Raw genomic sequence first — 14,266 nt, forward strand, 5'->3', positions numbered from 1 at the left:
AGGAAGTGCCTATAAACATAGTATATCCAGACGTATGAGCCCTAAGGCCAGCAAGCCTATGTCCCATAGGCCTCCAACATCGGCCATTGCCCAACATAACTAGTTCCAAAGTCGATTTGACATATTCGGATATGTAGTTATTTATAATTTCGTTGAATTGATAATCTCTGCTAAATATACATATATATACACATATTTTATACCCTCTTTTTTTTTTTTTTTTTTGAGAATATTGTTTAAGGGGTTTGGAACATAAGGCTTTGACCTATGTTAAAATAAGAAATATGCATTGAGGGGCACATAAGGCTTTGACTTCTAGCATTATAGTACACATATTTTATTTTATTATTATTTTTTTATCAGATAAACAACTCAAATGCTACAATTAGTCTTTCGTGAGTCGAACTCACAACCTCCCACTTACGAAGAGGAGAGACTATGCCACTAGACCAAATGGTACTGGACAATACAAACAATTAGATCTAGCCAACGAAAAACTTGACTAGCATCCGCTACAGAGGAAATACAATGAACATAGAATTTTAAAATCGAATTCAAGTCAGGCACAATACCAGGACCCGACATGGACCCAAATCTAGATATGACAGCTACATAGATCCCATATTTAAATTCGAATACGACTCGGATTTCAGACAAAGGTAAGTAAGGAGTATAGCAATGACGACCTAAAGACTGCAAACTCCACCGGTCATTAAACCATCACGACAACGTCACCATATATAGTCGTAGACAATGATGATTGATAAAGAAACCTCAGAGTTTGCTCGAGGAGAATGCCGAACATGTCACTGAGGAGAACGTCGAAATATACGTTGAAGTTGTGGGCAACTAATGATCATCCACCATGCAAGGATGCTTTGACAGAAGTATGGAGCCAAGAACTAGTTGTGTTGGGTCAACATCACAAACCAAAACCGAAGAAACAGCACAAACAAAGAGCTGAAAACAAAAACAGCACATGAAACAACGTAGACAAAACAAACTAATAAGGAATAACTGACCAGGCCCGGATTAAAGGCGTGAGACGAATTAAAAGTATAGGCCCCATGTATTGTAGTTTGAAAGAAAAAAAAAACACTTATTTTCAGAGATGGGAAAACTCTAGAGTAAGGAAAAAAAAAACAGAGAGAGAAAACAAAAAGAATAGAATTTTAGGTAACCAAAAAAAAAAAGAATAGAATTTTCTGTAAAAAAAAAAAATTAGAAAAGAATTTTAGGGAAATGATGGAAAAGGTCACATTAGAGTGTGAAATGATAAAAAAGTCACCTAGTTTCCCACTTGATAAAAAGGTTCATCATGAATTGTTAGTAATATTAATTTAGTCCTTATTAATAATGAAGTAATGTTAAAAAATGTCAGTTTGTGATATTTTCGTTTCCCATTTTACCCTTAGTATTTAATATACCCAATTTGTGTTTCAATATCAAAACCAGATCGAGAGAATCCTCCCTACGCTACTCCCTTCCACTGCTCTCCGCCTCTGCATCGAACCCCTCGCCGTCTCTGAAGTTGAGGGGTTTTTGCACCGATCTTTCTCCGGCTGGAGCCGAGTCTCCGGTGACCACTAGACTTCCATCTCCGACTGGAAAGCGACCTAGAGACGAACTGGAAGGCGACAACAATCATGAAGACGACGGGAGCTGTTGTCGAGATTCGGTGTTTGAGACTCTATATGTACCTACAACTTCTTCTTCCTCATCGCGAATTTCGTTCTCCTATTCATACAGAGGTCTCTATCTCACACACACTCTCTCTCTTCTCTCTCTCTCAGTCAACATTTTTAGCAGCTCAGGTGGCAAGAAGAGATCTCTGCAAACCCCGAAATCGAAGTAAGGTACTTCTCGCAGCTAGGGTTTTCGTATATTCCACACCTTAGGCTTTGCTTTAGCTCTTATACTATGCTCTCAATCTCTCTCCGATTTGATTAGCCTCGCTTGAATTTGAGGTTGTGAGTTTTTGAGTTCATATTGTGGCTATGTTGTTGTAGATTCGGTACTGATTTTTGTGTTGTAGTTCATATTGAATGCGTGGATGGTTGGAATTTTCTGTGATTTGAAGAAGTAGGTGTGACTTTTGTTTGGTTGGTGAATTTTGTGGAAAGTTAAGGAGCAATGTTGGTGGGAAATTGAGGGGAATTTGGTTTAGGGATTGGATTCAAGAGCTTGAGGTGTGTGAAAATGCCAAGAGGGCGAAGGAGAATGATACAATTCAGTAAATTGTACTCGTTTTCGTGTATTCTGTCTTCTTTCGAAGATGTTCATGCCAAATTGGGGATAGGGGGTACTCTAGGGTTGTGTACTGTAATGATCCCGATAATTCCGAGGCGCTGCAGTTGATATTCATGGCACATTATAAATTAGTGCCAAAAACTTAGAGGGGAAATTAGGTCTCAAGTTTATAATTTTTTGTGTATTCAAGCTGTGGTGCAACATTTGATGTGTTGCAGGCTTTGGATGCTTGAGGAAATTATTGTTGTAGTTCATGTTTCGATGGGTTGATTTGTGATAGGAATAGGTTATGTTAGTTTTGATCTGTTCTTGCTCTGCTAATAGTTAAAGTGAGCTGGTTGATAAAGCTTCCCAAAAGGCCAGCGGGACCATTGTATTTGTTCTGATTGGTAGGCTCTCTGAAGTAAGAAGGTAGGATTCAAATTACTACTGGGTAACTGTTCACATCTCTTTCTATCGTTGGGTTTCCTTGTTATTTCAATGATGGTCCTTCTCCTTAATTTCTGCACTAGTAGTACATAGCTTATAGTTGATCAATTAGTTTCTTAATGTTATGGAAGATGCTGTAGGAGTTTTATTTTTGCTTTGTGAACACTACTATAGTTTCTAATTCCCTTTTCTGATGAAATTATAGTTTTTTTTTTATCTATCATAATTAAATTGTTAATTTGTTTCCCTATAATAAATTTAATGAGCTAATTTGTGTCTGCAGGTGTCTGTTTGAGTCCAGTAACTCTGGCAACTCAAGAGCTCAAAATCCATGTCACATTCATGGTATGTTAAATAAGTTTGTATACATGAAAAGGTTTCTTCTTTCAAGTATCTGGGTATTCTGATGAATGAATAATTTTAGGGAAAATGATCATTTACCCGATTTTAGGCTAAAAATTGCCCACTTGCTCCACCAACTGTTTTTTAACCCCATTTACCCAAAACACTCTAAGGGATTATTTCCCCTTTACCCAATTAATTCTTTTTTCTTTTTTTTTGAGACTTTTTTGCCCTCTCCTTCTTTTTCACTTATAGAGAGAAGTCACCCTCCACCTTGCTGTGCTCCGGTGACCAGTGGCCGGCGCGGTCTCCGGCGACCAGTGACCGGATTCCGGCGACCGATGACCGGATTCCGGGAACCGGTCACCGAAATCCGGCGACCGATGACCGGAATCCGGCTATTATTGCCCCCCCAGTAATCATATTACTGCCCCCCAGTAATCATATTATTGCCTCCCAAAAATCATATTATTGCCGTCCAGTGAATTGTATGAACTCCCAAAACCAAAATGAATACACTACAGACACAATTGATCAATTTATAATCATATTAGTGCCTCCCAATAATCATATTATTGCCCCCCAATACAAAGTCCAATGTCTCTACTGCCTCCCAATAGACCACCAAAAATGCACCATTTTGTAGGATTCACAGATAATTTGACTTTAATACACAGAAAACAACATGTAACTTATCAAAACACCACACTATAATGAACCCTGTCCCTCGTATCAAAGTCTACCGGGGGCCAATAATGTGTCTACTGCCCCCCAATAGACCATCAAACAAACCCATATTGGTCAAGTGAAAGTGCAGCATGACTCTACAAATCCCAGACAAATCAAAATTGATACATAACTTCTAGCAACATCCCATATTGAAACTCAGACGCCGGAAGGATTAGAAGAACTCAGGCTTTCCTTTTTATCTTCTTCTTACATTCAAGAAGAGCTACAATTTTGTGGAGGTGTATGTACTCCAGGTGCTCCAGTCCCACGTCGGATAACCCCTCAGAGTGGATATCCACGACTTGACCCGCTACCAATCCCTCCGACCCGATTGACCGGGCAAGCTCTTACACGGCTCGGATGATTCTAGAAGGCTCGATGCCGACGGTGGACAAGGCTAGGTGCTCGACCGCGAAGGAGAGAAGCGCTTCGCCCGCCAAAACTGCAACGTCTTCGCCGAAAACCTTGTGGTTGGTGGGCTTCCCGCGGCGGAGATCGTCATTATCCATGCACGGCAAGTCGTCGTGGATCAACAACATGGTGTGGATCATCTTGACGGCGCAGGCCGCCGGCATGGTAACTGACTCAGACCCTCTGACGATCTCGCACGCTGCGACACACAGAACGGGTCGGACCCTATTGCCTTCGGCGAGGAAAGATTACCGCTTGGTGGATCATAATCGAGTTTTTCAGCGAAATGGCATCGTCTAAGGCCCTGGTGAGATGGCGGCGTCGAGTTCTGATCTGGAGTTTGATTTCTGGCATATTTCCAGCGACAGTGGAGAGAGAGAGATTCTGGAGGAGAGAGAGAGAGTCTGGAGGAGAGAGAGGCTAAGTGGAGGAGAGAGAGAGTATTTGTTAATTAAAATGAGGGTAATACAGTCAATATATGTTAGATCGGGTAATTGGGGTTAAAAAACTCTTAGTGGAGCAAGTGAGCAATTTTTAAACTAAAATTGGGTAAGTGGTCACGACCCCATAATTTTATTAGTTAGGGTGGGGAGAGATTTTGTCAAGTAATAAAAAACTCAGGATGATCTAATATTTCTTGCATTTTTGGATGGTTTGCAGTAGTAATGCAAAGAGTCAAACCTAACTGGTCAGTAACCTAATCTTTTATAAAAATAAGTAAACTACGTTTGCTCTTTCTGGTTTCCTCATCATATGGCCTGGTGATGCAATTTAGCTCCTTTTGGCAGTTTTTACTGTTGACCACAAAAAATCACAATCCGCACCAAATTTTATATGCTTTTATGCCATTGTACGTGCTAAGTAGAATCTAAAGTTTACTTTTGTAATGATGATATCTATGACATCAGTCTCTTTTGGGTTATAGTATATTTCCATTTCTCGGCGGTAGAGTGTTTTTCCATTTGAGTTAAATTGGCTCGCTTGAATTGGATGTTTAGGATTGAAGGAAGACCTCCAGTTATTACGAAGACATGTTCTGAGAAGATCACATTTGATATAGAGCTTGAGAAGTTTGACGCGGCAGCAAAGATCAAAATCATAAAGGAGGGTAGGACTTTCACTGTTTGGAAGTAGAGGACGCTAAAGACTTGGTGGAAAAAGCTCATGTTGTGCTGAAGAAGGGTTGGGTGCTATACTACTATGTGGTATTGAAATGAAATCAATTGTCTTTTCTTTTACTCTTTTTTTTTTTTTAGGTTCATGTAAAATAGTGATCGTTAAGTCTAATGATAAATGGAGTGATTCTTTATTTCATTCAGTTAGGAGTTAGGAGTTGGGACTCCTTTTGTTTTTATGTTAATTGGAAATTGGCTTTTGAATGAATTATACAGTGCATGCCTAACGTTTCAGAGGTTAGGATCGTTCCTAAATGTTCCCTTTAATTGTATTTTTTTGGGTCCATTTCCCCGTGATTCACCCTTGTTCTTACTGTATGCTTTTTATGCAACTAGTGGGAAAAGATTATTCTCAAAAACTTGTTATAGCCATGCTTGTTGATGGGTTTTTGTGGGTTCAAAAACCGACACGAGGTATATGTTCAAAAACCTACGTTGCATGTCACTGGCTATGACATTGACAATAACCTGGCTAGTGACATATCCAGTAACTTGAGATTAACAGTGACTTGGCCAGTAACATAGCAGGTAACTTGAGGTTAACAGTGACTTGGTCAGGGATTGACAATGACATGACCAGTGACTTTGCCAGTGACTTGAGGTTAATAGTGACTTGACAGTGACTTGGTCAGTGACATGTGTATAACCTTACAAACTGTAACCTGACCAGTAACTTGGCCAATGACATAACCAGTGCCTTGAGGTTAACAGTGACCTGGCCAATAACCTTACAAACTAAGGACTTGGCCTAGACAATGACGTGTATAACAGTTACTTGGTTAGTGACTTGACAGTTACTTGGTCAGTTACTTGGTCAATGACTTGGTCAGTGACATGTGTATAACCTAACAAACTGTAACCTGACCAGTAACTTGGCCAATGACATAACCAGTGCCTTGAGGTTAACAGTGACATGGCCAATAACTTGGGGTTAACAGTGACTTTACCAGTGACTTGAGGTTAACAGTGACATGGTCAGGGATTGACAGTGACATGGCCAGGGATTGACAGTGACATGGTCAATGAGTTAGTGAGGTCACTGGCCAAGTCACTGTTAACCTCAAGTCACTGTTAATCACATGTCACTAACTAAGTAACTAACCATGTCACTGATCATGTAACTGTCAATCGCATGTCACTTGCCAACTCATTGTCAATCACATGTTACTGGCTATGTTACTGTTATACACATGTCGATGACTTGAGGTTAACAATAACTTGGCTAGTGACATAGCTCGTGGCATGACCAGTAACTTGGTCAGAAATTGAGAGTGACATGATCAATTCAGAAGATGCCTAAAACTTGAATTGCTGCAAAAGGTCCATAAAAATAATGTTTCATTAAGTCAATCACTGTTAACCTCAAGTCACCAACAAAGTCACAGATCATGTCACTGTCAACCTCTGGCCAAGTCACTGTTAATTTGGTCAACTCAAGTAAGTGACACGGCCAGGTCACTGTTAACCTCAAGTCACTGGCTATGTCACAGTCATGAACATGTCACTGACCAAGTTACTGTCCATGTCACTGATCATGTAACTGTCAATCACATGTCACTTGCCAACTCATTGTCAATCACATGTTACTGGCTATGTTACTGTTATTTGTAATATTCATGATCAGCACTTTCTACTGAATGTTCTCATGGGTAAGGTTGACTATACAGAGAATCTTTAAAAAGAAAACTACAAGAACTAATGAGCTCCATTTGAAAAGACCAATTATGTTCTGGCATAGAATTAGCGCCTTTTGTTATTAAAACATCAATGGCGCGAGCAATTGTATATCTTGGTAGCGAGTACAAATTGAAAGTTCAGAGAAACCAAACAGAAGAATACATAATTAACAATCCAAGTTTCATTTCAAATGTGCTTAGAGTATCAAGAACCCTGAGATCCCCATCCTTATCAGCCAGGCACCTTGTACGATCCTCTATAGCGACCCACATCTTCACCCATTACACATACAGTGGGATCCCTAGCCATCTCTTCTTCTAATTCTTCTCATAAGGCTTCAAAAAGAAGAATTTCATGCCTAGAAAAATAATATGCATAACTTATTAGTTTTATCCTCAGTAAATTTCAGAGGAACCATATCACCATGAATCAAGGCCAAAGAAATATCTTTTATGATACTGGGCATAGTTTTATGTAGACGCAGATCTGTTTGGCATACATAATATTAGTTTAACTTATAAGCTACTCATCAATCTCACAACAAACATTACAGCATGCCACAGTGACAATTCAGGTGGTAAAAATGCGTGGTAATGCTTACAAGCAAATTCAATGGAAAGGGGAAAACAAAAGTAAGGCAGTAAACTCAATCATGAATACAATACATATCTCAAAGTATAAAGTCAACTTGAAAATTATCAATACAATACATGAATATAGCAATGTATATCTTCACGCAACTTAAAAAAATGATCAGCTTAGCATACTAAGTAGTATACTAACTAGGAAATACAACTACAATGTGATATCAGCTTACATACAGTAGTATTTTACTATTAGAGTTACCATTTGTCCATATTATATGCTGTAAAAGTTTTATTTCCTAGCTAAATTCTTTAAAAGCTATCTGTTCATGTCATGGCCTTAAATCTACATCTCATGGAGTGATGAAAGTTAGTAGAAAATACCTTTAACATTGGACATCTTGAGATTCTATTAGAAGGCAGGGTTTAACTATGCTACAAGTGAGATTTCTTATCCTCTACTCTTGTCAGTGAAAATAAACTTGAAGTCTAAACTTGTATACATAGAATCTAAATTACCTCAGCACATGCTTGTTCTTTTTCCCATTCACTGCTCCAAATTCGTTAAAAAAATGCAATTACTATGGCCCCATAGAGTTGTGATGATACTGAGTTATCTTTCCAGCATTGTCCTTTTGACTCCCAGTTATGCAGTAACTCTTCACATAAAACCTTTAGCTAGGCCTCACTGGTTGGCAGGATCTCCTTTTATGACTTTAACTTCAAAGGAATAAATGAGCTCTGCAAAACTTTATGCTGGGAAGTAATCCAAAGTCCCCACAATCTTGTACGCTAGAAATCATACAACCATAGATTCTTAACATTGACTACCACACAGTTACCATCTCCAAAACCTGTGATCGATCTCAAAACTATATCAGAATCAAATTTAGCAAAAACAACATAAGCATAACAGTAAAAAGCTAAAAACTTCACATAGACATACACAGGAGCAGCAGCTTTTGTCTACACATAAACCAACAAGTAATAAAAAATAAAAAAAATAAAAATTCAGAACTCAATCCACTACAAATAACAAAATCAAATCAATAGCAACAAAGAAAACTAAACTCCAAAGATATAGAGTTGAAAAGATGATTACCGCAACAACATTGGTGCTCAACTGATCGGTCTGGTGAGCTCTAGCATTCGGGTTAACTCCGGCATCAGATCTAACCACAAGAAAGCCAGTCTTCCTCCCTAAATCAAACCAAAAACTAGAAACTCGATTAACTAATTAATCAATTAAATACAAAAACTCGAGCTTTATTATTACTAGAGCAAAGTGGGTAGACCTGGGAGGGATCTAGGGGAAGAGATCTTGAAAAGCAAAGAAAAATCCAAAACCGAAAACCACAAAGCAGGAATAGATCTTGAAAAGCTCAAGAATGAAACCGGACCTGAGGAACTCCGAAGCAACTCCTGGAAATACGCGCCGCCGCTACCAAATATCTCCAACTCCACAAAGACGATTCAAAGCTTCCGCTCCTGCGAAGAACGCAGAAACGACGTCGTAGGGGATCGGACGTACTGGACGCCATTGGAGAGAGAGAGAGAGAGAGAGATTTTGGAAAGAGTCGAGTGGGCTTACGTAACGGAAGAGGGAGAGAGAGAGCTGCTAGTGGCAGCTTTGGTAATTAAACTTAACTTTAGTGGCAGGTCGTTAAGAGGTGACCTTAATTATCATAGGGTATTTTGTGTTATCTGAATTATAATAAGACACTTCAAAATGACCTCTTTTATCATTGGCCCAAGAATTTTTGGTCAAAGAATGGTTAGGAATTAGGATACGTTTTGGATTCACCCAACTCCCTCTCAATTATTATAGAAGTTCATATTTATAACCAGATTCACCCACGGATGCAGACCCGGACCTGAGAATTTAAAGGTCTGAGATGAATTAAAAGTATGGGCCCCATGTGTTGTTGAAAGAAAAAAAAAAACTTTTTTTTTATCCCAAAAAAAAAAACTTAGTTCCAGAGATGGAAAAACTCTAGTAAGAAAAAAAAAAGAGAGAAAACAAAATGAGTAGAATTTTTGGTAAAGTTTTTGTCCATTTACCTCATTTTTAGGGATTTTTTTTTCCCACTTACCTCATTAAGTTTTTTTAATTCCCCCTTACCCAAAACACTCTAAGGAAGTCTTCCCTAATACCCCATTAAGTTTTTTTTTTTGTTTTTTTTTTTTAAGACTATTTAACCCTCACTCCTTTATTACTTAGAGAGAGAGAGAGAAACTGGAAGAGAGAGAAATCATAAGAGACTGCGCCGGAGCCCCGTCACCGGTTGCTGGAATCGGGCCAACTTTCTCCGGATTCCGGTCACCGGGCGCGCGCCCATCGGACTTTTCTGAAAACCTCGTTGGAAGTCCCTAAAGAGGTCGTCGGAGATCTCATAGGTCGCCAGAAAGGTTTATTGCCCCCAATAGATGTCTATTGCTCTCCAATAGAACTTTCGGTCACCGGAATAAGAACTAATCTTCTTAAAATTAGACAAATAAAACTTTGATTAAAGAAAAAAAAAAGAGGAGATTATATCAATTCAAAACGTTTATTGCCCTATAAGAAACATCTATTGCTTCATAATAGACATTCAAAACTTGTTTTTTTCCTTTTGTCCCATTACTTAAAAAAAAAAATGATTTGGGCACACACATATCTTTCTCGTTTCTCCCTTCTGGACTGTGATACCAATAAATGCAGCTCGAGCTTCGGTCAGAGGTTTGGTGCTTTGGGTCAAGCACCATCAAGATCATTCCCCAGTTAATTTTGCAATTCCCTAACCACATTGGAGCCATATCCATTCACTTTCTTCCTCTCCACCGTATAATCCAAGCTCCTGGTCATACAAGTGTCCAGCCTCAACCTCTCCGGCCATCGGTACTGCTCCATTGGCCTGGAATTCTCACTCTGATCCCGCCTCGCCGGCGTCGAAGCCTTCCTCCACTCTGGCGTGCCTTTCCTTGCAGTCGGAGATGGCAGTCGCTTCACTTTACTCACCTGGAAGGAGTACGACTCGCCCTGAAACAAAACCGATAAACTCCGGGTCGTATGTGAAGATTGGGTCAGAAAACTCTGGGACGAAGACCGAAGTTGGCCGCGGAGGAGAGATGATGCCCATGGATTTCCAGCATTTCCTCCACAATCGACGGCGTGACCAACGATGGCAGAGGAGGCGATCTGAGAGAGAGAGAGAGTTCCAACGTGAGAGAGAGGAAAGAGAGTTTCGCGTGCTAGAGAGAGAGGAGAGAGTTTGATTGAGGGCAAAAATGTCAATTTAGTTTAAATAGGGTAAGGGAGAATAAAAATCTGTTGCTAGGGCAAGTGAGATAATTTTAGTTAATTTTGGTGCTTTGGGTCATAGTCTCTTTTTGGTAACCAAAAAATATATATTTAAATACACCCCTTCAATTACTTAATACACATCCCTTATATTTTTGTCTCATTTTTTCATCAAACTTCCATCTATGCCCCTCCTCATTAAATAAATAAATGAGAAATTTTTTTTAAAAAATTAGGTCGGTTATGTATCATAAATTTTTATTTAATACATTTTTTTACTATAAGTTTTTGATTTATTGTGGAATTAATAGCTAATTAATTCCGGCACATATCAATATGGTAAGTACTAATTACATTTCTTCTTTCTCACATCAATGAGGTTAGTATATCGCTAGAAGATTGAATAACTTAACTTTCTTATTTTTGTTGTTCTTCAAGTTAAAAAACTTCATACCTATAAGATTTTGGGTTTTTTACTTCAACAATGTCTGAACTCTTCGAGGACTTTTGAAATGATACCTGAACTTTCAAAGTTATCAATGTGATACCTAAACTCATTTTTTCGTATCAACGTCATACCTACGGTCGATTTCCGTCACAGAACCGTTAACTATGACCACGTGCCCAGCACGTGAGGCACAAAATGAGGTTAAAAGACTAATTTACCCTCAAAAGTATATACTTCAACAGTGTCTGAACTCTTCGAGGACTTTTGAAATGATACCTGAACTTTCAAAGTTATCAATGTGATACCTGAACTCATTTTTTCGTATCAACGTCGTACCTGCGGTCAATTTCCGTCACAGAACCGTTAACTATGACCACGTGCCCAGCACGTGAGGCACAAAATAAGGGTAAAAATGACATTTCCCACTTCCTTTAGTTCTTCACGTGTCCCGTCGTACCTTCAGTTCTTCTTCTCCATTTCTATTTCCTTTTTCATCTGCAAAATGCAATCAGATGGGATGATGACATTTCCTAGAAAAATGCAAAACCCAAAGAAAAACTTGAATCCAATTCTCTGATGGACGGACACCGCCGGGGACTCCATCTCGTCGGAGTTCTCCAAGCACAATTTGCTCAACGACTTTGTTTCTCTGAATTTATTGCAGGCCAGAGCGGTGTAGACAGTTTCATGACTCTTGGCCTCCAGATCTGAGACTTGGAATTTACCTGAGCTTTCAGACAGAGGGATCAGAGAGAGAGAGAGAGAGAGAATATCCGGTGGTAATCCAGACCTTCTTGTGCAGCTTGCCGGAGATATGACGGAGGCAGGCCACGCCGTCGTGGCACTCGGCTTCCTCACCGCAGCTAACATCACAGCATAAGTTCATGAATTTCAAAAATAGTCTGTGTCTTTGTAATTGAATCAAAATCTGCAAAAGTGAAGGAGACTGAGAGTCTCTCTCTTTCTCTCTTTGCAACTCTCTTTCTCTTTCTCAACAGCGGCGAAAAGGCGAAGGATGGTGATGATGGGAGAAAACCCAAAACTGATTTTTTCGCGACTGCGTGTCTGTGTATCACTATATCTATCTGTATATGATTTATCGAACAATAGGGCAATGATCATTTCACTGATTCCAGCTTCTAATCAATTTGTCCAAAAAAGAACCGGCCTTTGGTTATTTGTGGCTGTAATATCAGTACTTAGTGGGAGCATCAGACGAGGTACTCCGGCGAGGCAATCGGCGGCGGTCGGGGCGGGTGAGGAACAATCTGAGGGTTTTACTGCGGCGGAGGTGGATGACGGGGCTGGCAGATGGGCTGCACGTGGGGCTTCAGGCGACAACTGGGCATTGAGTGGCGAGGAGCTTGAATTTTTGCAAGGTAGCCATATGGATCTAGCTGAGTTCAATGTGGTTGTAGTCAGGTAGTGCTTGGAAAAGGTTGGGTGGTTGAGAGAGAAGGTGAGATCTGATTTGCGGCCATGGCTTCCAATCGGAGGGGACAAATAAGAGGGAAGAAGACGTCGAAAAAGAAAAACAAGAAAGAAAAAAAGAAAGAAAGAAAGCAAAAAAATAAAAAACAATACTTTTGAGGGTAAATTAGTCTTTTAACCTCATTAAGTGCCTCATGTGCTGGGCACGTGGTCATAGTTAACGGTTCTGTGATGGAAATCGACCGCAGGTACGACGTTGATACGAAAAAATGAGTCCAGGTATCATATTGATAACTTTGAAAGTTCAGGTATCATTTCAAAAGTCCTCGAAGAGTTCAAACACTGTTGAAGTAAAAAAACCCCGTGAAGAACTAAAGGAAGTGGGAAATGTCATTTTTACCCTTATTTTGTGCCTCACGTGTTGGGCACGTAGTCATAGTTAACGGTTCTGTGATGGAAATCGACCGCAGGTATGACGTTGATACGAAAAAATGAGTTCAGGTATCACATTGATAACTTTGAAAGTTCAGGTATTATTTCAAAAGTCCTCGAAGAGTTCAGACGTTGTTGAAGTAAAAAACCCATAAGATTTTTAAAGATTCAATATATGTCAATATCTTCATGATCCATATAGTCATAGTCAATAGTAAAGGATTTAAGCCATGGTGGTTGTTTTGCAAACGAAATGATTGATGATAATGTATTCATGTATCCAAGATATATTTGATGGTTTTATAACCTTCTTCAATATGATTCAACCAATTTGGTTGCTTTCTAATTCTCATGTGGACTACAATTATTTCATATATCATGAACGTTCACGTATGATCTTGAAGAATGCGGTAGATTATATCACAATGGATACAAGAAGAAAATTTAACCTAAAAAAAAATATTTAATTAATATTTTGATATATAAAGCATTTAATTCTTATTTTATTTTTACAAAATTTTCTTTATTTTTATTTTTATTTTTATTTTTATTTTTATTTATTTATTAATGAGGGGTAAAGATGAAAGTTTGGCGTGCATTAAGTAATTAGGGGTATATGTATATAAAACTTCTAAAAAAAAGAATAAAATTTTCTGTAACAAAAAAAAAAAAAAAAAATTTGGTCAAAAAGCAATTACCGGGATTCGAACTGCAAACAATTAGTTGTAGAACATGCATGCCAACCACCATGTCACATTGCCCAATGGATTTACCTGTGCATGATAAATAACACTACCGCAGGCTTTTCAGATTATCCCTGCGTGCTTATTTGGTTATGTTACAAATGCATGACTTCCTCAGAATCTAAAAACAAAAATAATTATGCAGAATTTTATAAGAATAATGCGCGTTTGGTAAAACAAAAAAAGTCACGGATCAATAATTTTAAGTTTGCTCTGAGATTCAACAACTTGTCTCGATCTCCTATTTATTTATGTAGCGTGTCAATGTTCGGTTGAGCCATTTGTGAAGATTTTTACTACATCTTTGGGTCATTAGACAGGATCACAGGATATAT

The sequence above is a fragment of the Rosa rugosa genome, chromosome 5, assembly GCF_958449725.1.
Source record: "Rosa rugosa chromosome 5, drRosRugo1.1, whole genome shotgun sequence".
Classification (NCBI taxonomy): Eukaryota; Viridiplantae; Streptophyta; class Magnoliopsida; order Rosales; family Rosaceae; genus Rosa; species Rosa rugosa.